Source organism: Desmodus rotundus, chromosome 6, assembly GCF_022682495.2.
Source record: "Desmodus rotundus isolate HL8 chromosome 6, HLdesRot8A.1, whole genome shotgun sequence".
NCBI lineage: Eukaryota > Metazoa > Chordata > Mammalia > Chiroptera > Phyllostomidae > Desmodus > Desmodus rotundus.
Genome location: NC_071392.1, coordinates 37,538,665 through 37,548,803, shown reverse-complemented (window position 1 = coordinate 37,548,803; position 10,139 = coordinate 37,538,665). Strand labels below are relative to the sequence as shown.

At 36.1% G+C, this 10,139-nt stretch overlaps 1 pseudogene; it reads left to right on the top strand.

The window, feature by feature from the left end:
• Positions 1-402: 402 nt before the first annotated feature.
• LOC112302578 (serpin B6 pseudogene) lies at positions 403-1,091 on the top strand (annotated as a pseudogene).
• Positions 1,092-10,139: the final 9,048 nt, after the last annotated feature.

The window sequence follows — 10,139 nt, the reverse complement described above, 5'->3', positions numbered from 1 at the left end:
AACAAATAAATAAGCTAATTTCTTCAACATAAAACAGTACTAGAATATTTTTTCTTTATTTCTTTCTTCTTTCGGTTTAACAGTACATAGCAAACATATTCCAGATATTTTGGCAAACTTCAGATTCCACTATAGCCCCAGTGATTTCCAAAGAATTATTAACTTCATAGGAAAAATACATAACTTTTTAAAATATAATTCAGTAACCTTATTTAATCAATCATTAGATTCTTCTTTTAAGATAAATCTACATCAGTTTACAGTGATATTTCTTTTAAAGAACAATAAAGATATCTGGAAAGATAATTAGGCATGAGTTGGTTTTATATACAAAATTATGATGCTGTCTACCCCTGGTGTGCTCACTCCTGCTGAATCGCCCATGCTCTGGGACTCACCATCATGGATACTCTGTTGGAAGTAAATGGCACTTCTGCCTTAAGCCTTTGGAAAAGCTGGGTGAATACAACTAGAAAAACATGTTTTTCTCACCCGTGAGCATCTCCTCTGCCCTGGCCACGGCATTCAAGGGGGTAAAGGGAAACATCATGGCTCAGACTATTCAGGCACTTTCCTTAAGTCAAAGTGGTGGTGAGGTGAAGATTTGCAATCACTTGTCACCGAGGTTAACAGGACAGGTGTGCAGTATTCACTTAGAACTGCCAACAGGATCTTTGCAGAAAAGTCGTATGATTTCAACTCATCTTTCAAAGATCCCTGCCACAAATTCTACCAAGCAGAGATGGAAGAGCTATACTTCTTCAAAGCTACAGAGGGGGCTGGAAAACATGTAAACACCTGGGTAGCTAACAAGATGGAAGGTAAAATTACAGAGCAGCTATCTCCAGCTCAGTTACTCAGGTTACTTGTCTGGTTTGCGTGAAAGCCATCTATTTCAAAGGAAACTTGGATAACCAGTTTAACAAACAACACACCAAGGGAAGACTTTTTAAATCAGCAAGAATGAGTAGAAACCTGTGCAAAAGATGTTTGAGAGATCTTCCTTTAATGGAACCTACATGGGAGAAATATTCACTAAAACTCTGGTGATACCTCACGATGTGCCTGAAATTCAAAGTAACATTTGGTGACAATCCAAAACTAAAGAGCCTAATTTTAAAGTCCTACATTCAGAAAAAAAATGTGATATTGTAATAATAGTATTATGATAAGTCAGAAAATAATGGCACTGATTAGTCTCTACTGAATGAATTTTAAAAATGCAAGGTAAGAGCTTCATCATTTAAACTATAGAGAGATGCTATATTCAGCCAAAATTAAAAATCAATTCAGTCGTAATGCATAAAATGTTGGGAAAGAGGATAGGAGTGATGGAATTCTTTCTTTAAAAAGCAGAGACATGCTGTTAACCCAATCAGATGGAAGTAAGTGAATGGTAGGCTGACTATAGTTAAAAGCATTTTTATTTGTCTCAAACTTTGAGTCAGTCTGACACACTCATACATTTATACTTGCAACAATTGCTTTAAAAATTACTCGCTTTATAAATCGCCCATGCCTCTCAGTGCCTGTGTCATTTCTTTGTTTGTTGCAACTCAAATCAGAGTTTCTGCATATTTCCAAATTGCTGACTCAGCAATCTCTGGTTCTGAGTCCTCGATTTTGTTTCTGACTAGTTCTGTTGCTGCTGTTTTTGAATCATGGCTATGTTCAGCTTCCTCTGGCTGGATTCCAGGCAGTCAGGAAACATCAGCTATAACACTTACTGCCCTGTGAACCTCAATCTCCAAGCCCAACAAGTCAACTGGTTAGTACACAGCGTATCCCAAAATGTTCCTGAACTTGTCTTTGTGTATCTGGTCCCTGGATAACCCTTCTGAAAAATGAGTACAGTTTCTTCTAGCCAAAGAACACCATTGCAGAAAAGTAGAAGCAGGGAGTTTTTATAAAGTTCTTTAAAACAGTAAGTGGTTTACTTAATGAAAACTACCAGTTAATAAGAGAAAAAACCCAGAGATGTGGATTTGGGATCCATCCTTATGATGACACATTTCACAATCCAGCAGTGACATGTTAAGTCAGGTTATTAATTTGACCTTAAAAAGCATATTTTGGGGATAACTTTCCAGAAGACAGTATTACTTGATTTTAATAAAATTAACATGCATGCTCTCCTACCATCCCTTGTAGTACCCACAAGAATTTTATATTAGCATAAGAATTAGAAGTGATTTGTTTAATTACTTATGATAAAGAGTAAATTAAAAAGCTGTTCAAATAAAAATATAGTACAAATAGGGCCTTACATGGCTTGTCATACTGTAGTTCTTTGATTATAAGTTCAATGCACAGTTAAAAAAGCTTTGACTGCATTTATCACTTTAATTTGAGTCTGTTAAAAGAGGTTATTGAGCTTCTCCCTATCTCAACTGAAAGCAATTCTGAGCATACACTTAAGGATGACTTTCCTTTAGTAATTCAATAACATTTATTGAATACCTACTGTGTGTTGAGCCTTATAATAAATATTAAATGTACAAAGATTGAACACACAGTTCTTGTTCTACAATAGCATCTGTCCTAGTGAAGAAACCATACAATTAGTACCATTGTCAGAAGTTCCGCCACAGTCAAGTTTAGGTCTGGCTACTCTGCTGACTTCCACGTAGTGCTAGACACGGATGCAACAGCTACACATGAGCTCTTTAAGCACTTTGTTCTATTGTCTAAGAGCAAATCACTGTAAGTTTCTTATTCTGTGTCTTTCCTATTGGCTTCTCTGAAAGAACCCTGATGGAAATAGGTTGAATCTGGAAGGTAAGTGGAAGCTCTTATTGTACCTTAAACAGTGAAGAAATGCAGTTAGATGTGCACTTATTAAAGACCATTCTTACAGTACCGTGGGAGAGGGACTGGATAGGGGCAAGACAAGATTGGACAAAGAAGTAAAGTAGTGTTAGCTAAAATCTACTGTGAAGGTACCAGGTCCTGGGCAAATGTCCAAGTCATGTAAGAAAGGGGAAGGTAGATTAAGAAAATACTCAGAAAATTAAGTTTTCAGAATTGGTATTTGGGGATGGAGAGTGCAGGGAACACGTAGTTGCTTTTTACTGAGATGTCATGTGCAGGAACAATAGATCTGAAAATTTTGGTTTTAAATATGGGGATTTGAATGTTGGACCATACACTTGCTAATCAAGTGGACAGACATATTTTCAGAATTATTCTGGCTTTGTTCATCTGAAACTCATAGGCTAGATCTAGGTCAGAGTTAAGTAGCGTGGGAAGAATGGAAGAGAGAGGTAGTATATTCAAAAGAGAAGTTGGTAATGCCAAAACCTGTAAGGGAGGTAGGCCTCTATATAAGTAGTGACAGATAAGGGAATGGGTAAGAGCCTTAAAAAAGGCACAATTCCAAAGCTTTCCATTGTCCATAGTCTCTGAACTTAATTCGCGGCTTGCCACGTGATGGTTATGTGACCATGAGTTCATATAATGTTAGTGCCCTGAAGTGCTAGTGAGGTAAAAGTAGTGTTGAATTCATAGAGACCTTCTGAGGATTAATAAACAAATACAGAATAACCATTCACTAAGCACGAATAGCCATTACAGTGGTTATTGTTAATGTTTATAACCATTAAAATAACACTGCACAACACGTTTGACACTGATGATTCTGCCACACATTTTGCGGCCATATTTCTATAAATAAACCATTTGCATAGACCTGAAAAGTAAAAACGAATAGATTTTTCATCTCTCAGTATAGAAAGAAAATATCTTGCAGGCCACAGTCTATAGACCTAAGCACACTAATCTCATTGTAAATAAATTTATGATGTAAAACTACCACTTACATTTCAAAATGTAGCATGTATTATTATTTATAAAAGAGATACTAATTTTGATAAAAAACGTATGCCTTTATAGTTTGGCTAACTGCTGTTTTAACATTGTCTAGAATCATATTTCTTTTTTTTATACAATTACCTTAAAGTGATAGAAATTTAGATATTTTATATCTAACATATTTTCTATGAAAAATAAAGCCACGATGCACAAAATAGGCATGTTAGTTGATAGTAAATATTTAGGCTTGATTAATAAAAATGGAATCTTTTGCCATATAACCCAATGGAGTTTGAAGAAATTTTTCCAATGGCCTCTGTACCAAATCACGAATAAATACTGCAGAGAGATCTGCTATGTCGTGAGCAATTATAACTCCCATTAAAAGGAATGGGAAATGCATTTGCAAATCCTTCCTCCTTACCCATCTCAGGGCCAAACATCTAGATGTGTTCTAGCAATGAAGTTCCACGTGGAAGAAAAACTAAGCCCCATATTTGGAAATTGTCTGATTAGAATAATGTTTGATTGCTTCATATTTTTTAAAAAATGCAAAGCTTGAAACTGTGTTAACAGACCATTTTCCTTCTAAAGCACATCAAGATGTATGTTCTTATGAATTAGGGGGCTTATTGTAGCCATTTATTACTTAGTAATTCCAAATAGCATCATGATTAGCTTTAGAAGAAGTACACTGCCTTAAGAAACTGAAATCGGATGTGTTATATACTATTTAAAAATAACTTCCCTTTAGTAATAGTATATATATTATTAAGCAATCACATTATTTATTTAACTGTGTTTTTTATCTGAGCTTGGAGGATTATATCAGTCTGGAATATGTGTGTGGACACACTCAGGGTGGGGCAGAGTCCACCCTTACAATGGACTTCATACAGATAAAGATACCGAGGTTCAGAAAGTTTAAGTAACTTAGCAGAGGTGACGAAATGGCAGAGTCAGGAATAGAACTAAGGCTTTTACAGTTATTTGTTAATACAAAAATTATAAAATACCAACTCTGAATAGCAGCACTTCCTCTGATGTTTCAATATTGCAGTGGAATAAGCTTCAATACACTTCCTACAATAATCTCTATAAGTAGCGATGAACTAGAGTCTTAACTGCATCCCCAGTCCTGCTCTGCCATATTTCTATGTTTCGTTAATCAGCACTTTCTCACATTCTCAGCTTCCTTTTCAAATAATCTGAAATACTTCCATCCTAAAAAGTTATCCAACTGATGAACAAACCACATAACCAAATAGAACCCAGGTTAAAAAAAATCCAACTCCATATTCTCACTCAATCATTGTTTGTCTCTTCCCTTCTTTTCATAACCATCCTTCAAACTTACGTTTCCATTTCCTCATCTCTTATTCACTCATCATCTTCAAAACAAAAGTTCTTCCTTCCAGCATCATTCTAGTCAATATTTTTAGCAAGTTTGATATTGCTATACCAGTTGGACTTTTAAAAACATGATTTTGCTTCAGCCCACATCATTTACCCATTTGCTTGTCTCCCAAATTTCTTACATGACTTCTATCAATAACATCGTACTAATTTTCCTTCAGCTACATGTTTCCTTTTTAACCTGTCTTTCCTTTAAAAGTTGATACAAATTAGTGTCCTGCTCAGGCCTTCTTTATTTTCTACACCATGTTCATTGATTGAGCAATCTCACATATTGTATGACTTCAATTTTCACCTATGTTCAAAAGGATGTTGCAAGCCCAATATGCCCAAAGTCTAACATACTCTTCTTAGTATTCAATAAGTCAGCATCTTCAAATGGGGACATATTCCCCTCCATCATAAACCAGTCCTCCTCATAGTTGTTCTTTCTGTGGTTCTCCCCAAGTGTTCGTCCAAGTGTTAAGCCAACCTCTTCATTTTTTATCAATCACTAAATAACTGTATTATGTCTTCTACTAATCTCTTCATCCTTAACTCCAACCCCATTGCCTCAACTTTATTTCATGCATTTTCTTCTCACCTAAATTATTTCTTAATCATTTATACTTTCCTGTTTTATTTTATTGTCACAATATTCTGCACAATACAATAAGAAATATATTTTATACCCTCAAATTTAATTATGTCATTTCTCTTCACAAAATACTCTACATAAATTCTAAATTCTTCAATAAAAGATATTTGAAATTGCTGACCTGGTTTCTCAAAATCTCTCCAGTTTGATCTTCTCAAACATCTGGCAACCCAATCTGAGGCTCCAAGTTTGAGCCATATTAAATAACTATCAATAATGCAGACATTAGGTGTGAGCTCGCCTTTGCACATTAAGTCTCCTACAGTAGAAGAGTTTCTCCATTGCCATCCCCTCTTCTCTCCCGCCCAACCCTCACACGGATAACTGCTACTCATTTTAATCATCCCCTTTTTTTGGTTTATGTTTCTTCTGAAAGTGTTTTCTAATCAACCCCCAAATCTCCAATTGTAAATTTAAATACCTCTCATGTGTTCCCACAGCACCCTCTGCTTCCCATGATTGTATCTCCACATAAAATATACTATTTTAAGCTACTTTTTTATCATTACTCACTTGTATAAACTCCAAGAGGGTAGACATTGTCTTCCTTTCTTGTTGTTGTATCTCTGATGCACAGCAAAGAGCCTAGGGCAAAAAAGCCATCGAATAAATGTTTTTTGTATGAATTCATTAAAAATAAGTTCGTATAACCATGGCTTACTGACCATAAAATCAGTTTCTAGCTGTTCCTATCTAGCACTATCCTGATAAAAGGTTGAATTATTTAGTTTCATTTACAAATTATTTCACATCTATGAATTAGAAGTTGCATTATTATGAAAGAAGGAATGGGTTAAAAAAGTAAAAAGAAACGTTTGGGGACATTCTCTTTACCATTGGTGTGATATGAGAAATGAGGTCATTCCAAAATCAAAGCATACATTCAGTTTCCAACCAAGCAGTTAAAGCATAACTGATAAGTATTTCTAAGGTGCTTGTGAACATCTTTCATTGCTGACTCTAAGTAATTTTATACTTTAGCTATGGCAAGCTTTTAGAAAAATATTTGGATTCTCTGTTCTTATTTTACCATGCATTTCACCAGACTGATACTGAAAATAGAGGTTTTGGCTCCTGCAATAGGTAATATATTGTCAAATATTGAATTTACAATTTGTTTTGCATATCATTCAATGTATTCGCAAGTAACTCAGCCCAAAATAAACATTAAAAATACAAATTTTAGATATTTAAGATTTCTATTTCTAAAATATAACACCCAAAGTCTAGAAGGGATTTTGCCACAAAGTATGACATCATCTATTATGGATTATTTTTATTGTATTAGGTAGTATAAAGGAAAATATTTACTCTACAGTTACCATGTAGAGTGGTTTTTAGAACTTTTAAAGAGAATCTTACCCTTAAAGGTGATTAGGATAGGGAGAACTATGTATCCAAATTCAGAAGTATGTGTTATTGATTTCAGGGAGGGTGAAGGCTGGTTGGTACTGTGTATAAAAACTGAATTTCAAATAAAATCAGAATCATAAGAACCTGTGTTGATCATATGCTTTGATTTATACATTTATTCCTTATTTCATCATACCTTTATTTCTCTAAAGTAGAGGTCCATACTTTTGTTTTTCTTTATTTTACAGATGGAGAAACAATCAGAGTTTAAGTAATTTGAGTAAGGTCATCATGAATCTTTGGATTAAAACTTGAGAACTGAGGCACAGAATTTTGCTTTGGATAATTTGCATGTCTGAATTCTACCTTCACACTCAATTAACAAATGCCCTATCAATTGAAGTTACTTTCCCTGAGAATTTTGAGGGCATTATTCCATTGTACTTTTGGCTTCCAGATTTGCCACTTAGAATCATGATGCTTTTTTTTATATTCCCACCTCCACCTTTTCTTCATTTTCGTTTCTTTACTTCTTATTGTCCCCTGGGTTTGGAATTTCACTATGATGCGTTAGGATGATTTCTTTTTTCATGTATTGTGTTCCATATTCAGTGGGCACAATTTAACTCACAGCCTTCAGGAGTGGGAACTTTCTCCTTATTGCTTTCCCCAGTCTATTCTCTTTATAGGTGTCTTATTAATAGAATATTTAGAATAGTTAAACACATTTTATCTATATCTTATTTTTTTGAGATATTTGTTAAGTTATCTCAGTGATTTTTTTTCTAGTTATAATTTTTAAAAAATATTTCAAGGACTTGTTCTCTGGAATCTCTACTACTATATTGTATTGGTTTTGATTTATGTTTTTCTGAAAATAGTTGAAGTTTTATTCTTCTTTGAAACTTTTAATTTTCTATTGTTTAATTTTTGGGTTTTTTTAATACATAATCTCTCATTTTCACATTAGAAGCATCTATAAAATTTCCTGTGACTCGTAGTTGTGCTCACTGAGGCAGCACAAACTGAGCTGACCATTTATGTGCCCGAGCAAGGCCTGCTGACCAGAAAGATCCCCTATATAAGAGTATCTAGTATTGTTTGTCTTTAAGTATCCATATACCTGACTTTTTACAAAAGAATGAGTTGCCCCAGGAAGTTCTCCCGAGTTATCCTGTAGGTATATTCCTGGCACAAACTTTCCAGGAGCAGAGAAGTAAAAGTGAGTTTTCGCTGTTGTGTACAGCCAATCACCTACTTTCAGTTCAGCATCTCAGCCCCGCCTTCACCACTGCTCGTTGCTTCTTAACTAAGATGCCCCAGAATGAAAATATCCAAACGACTGGGGAAGGACAGTTGTGTGGTTGATCTGGGTAGCAGATGAGATTTAGGTGTCTAAATCCTCATTATACAAATTTTCAACCAATCCTCCAGTTACAGAATCAATCCCCCTCCCCCAGGGTCCTCCCCCCCACACTATGGTTCTTCTTTGCCCACCGTCATGTTAAGAACTGTGTCTCTCAGTTTCAGAGTTTGGTACAAAGGAAAGGAATTATTTATTCAAAAGTTATACAGGCTTAGAGTAATGGCAGAATGTCACCATTAAATCCCCACGTCCATTTAAAACACCCACAAACATACATACAGTCTCACCTCCCCTTACCAAACCAGGCCAGTCAGGGGTACTGTATCTCAGGGAAAGGAACAGAAGTCCATAGCTCGGCTAGACTCCCATTCTTAGCCCAAACCTCACCCTCATGGTGGGCCGGTGGGAGTCCTTCTGCATTCTTTCAAACCTCTAACAGAGAGCTCTGCATGGATGCTACATCTTGCTTTCCTGCTTCCTACACCACAGGGTCAAGAGAGCCCCCTTTCCACTCCCAAAACCACGTGGTTAGCCCAGCAGGCTGCAGCGCCTGGGTTTAAATCCTGGGGAGGATCTGTGTCTGCAACTCCATTTCCGACTCCTCCCACAACCAGCTACACCGGCTAGCACTCCCATATTCTCTGTGGCAGGTGTGGCCCCTTGGCCTGGAGAGAATCATCTCCAAGCTCTCCCTGGCGCTGAAATGGGGGAGCTGCCTCCCAGCTACATACTGAGTCAAAGTAATGCGTATCTTCCCGACTCTGAGTAGGCTCTGAAGCTAGCCTGCTGTTATTAATATGCAAAATAACTCAATCCCTGTGCTGCTGCTTTCCCAGCCCCCAAGCTATGCTTGTGGGTGGGGGCGGGGCGGCCCTGGGGGCTCTCGGCCTATGCCCCATTACACTCCTTTCTAAGATTTAGGGCAATCTATCCTCAAAAGCACCTTTGTTTCCAATTCCTCTCTCAGCCATCCAAAATTTTGAAGTAAAATCATCAAGCATTTTTGTAAAAATCAGAGAGGTTTTCTTCTATTCTTCTTAAATTTTTTATTGTATTTTTCCATTACCATTTATCTCCCCTATAGCTTCTTCCTTGTTAGCCTCTCTCTCTATAAGCTACAGAATGAGCTGAAAATTGCATCAAAACATTATTGTCAATCAAGGAAATTTAGTCAGTAATGGAAATGAGACTGGAAGCAAGGCTTCTAAAACCTGGCAGGTACTTTCCTCACCGCTATCCCAAGACCACTATCTTCTTATTAATATTTTAAATGACATTTCTTAAGTAGGATTCACATAGCAACTAGAACAGTTTAGAAAAGAACAAGACAGCAAATTCAGACTATCATAAATGTCCATTGTTAACAAAGTGATTTTTCTCTGGAGTGCGATGGTTCAGATAAACATAAAAACTGCATCATCATCAATATTACTTATTAAACGTTTATTTATATGACAAGAGGAAAGCATGTGAAGCCCACAAATACAAAACAAATTAAATGCATATGGTTTTTGCCTTCCAAACACTAAGCTCAAAATAAACCTAAGCTTATTATGT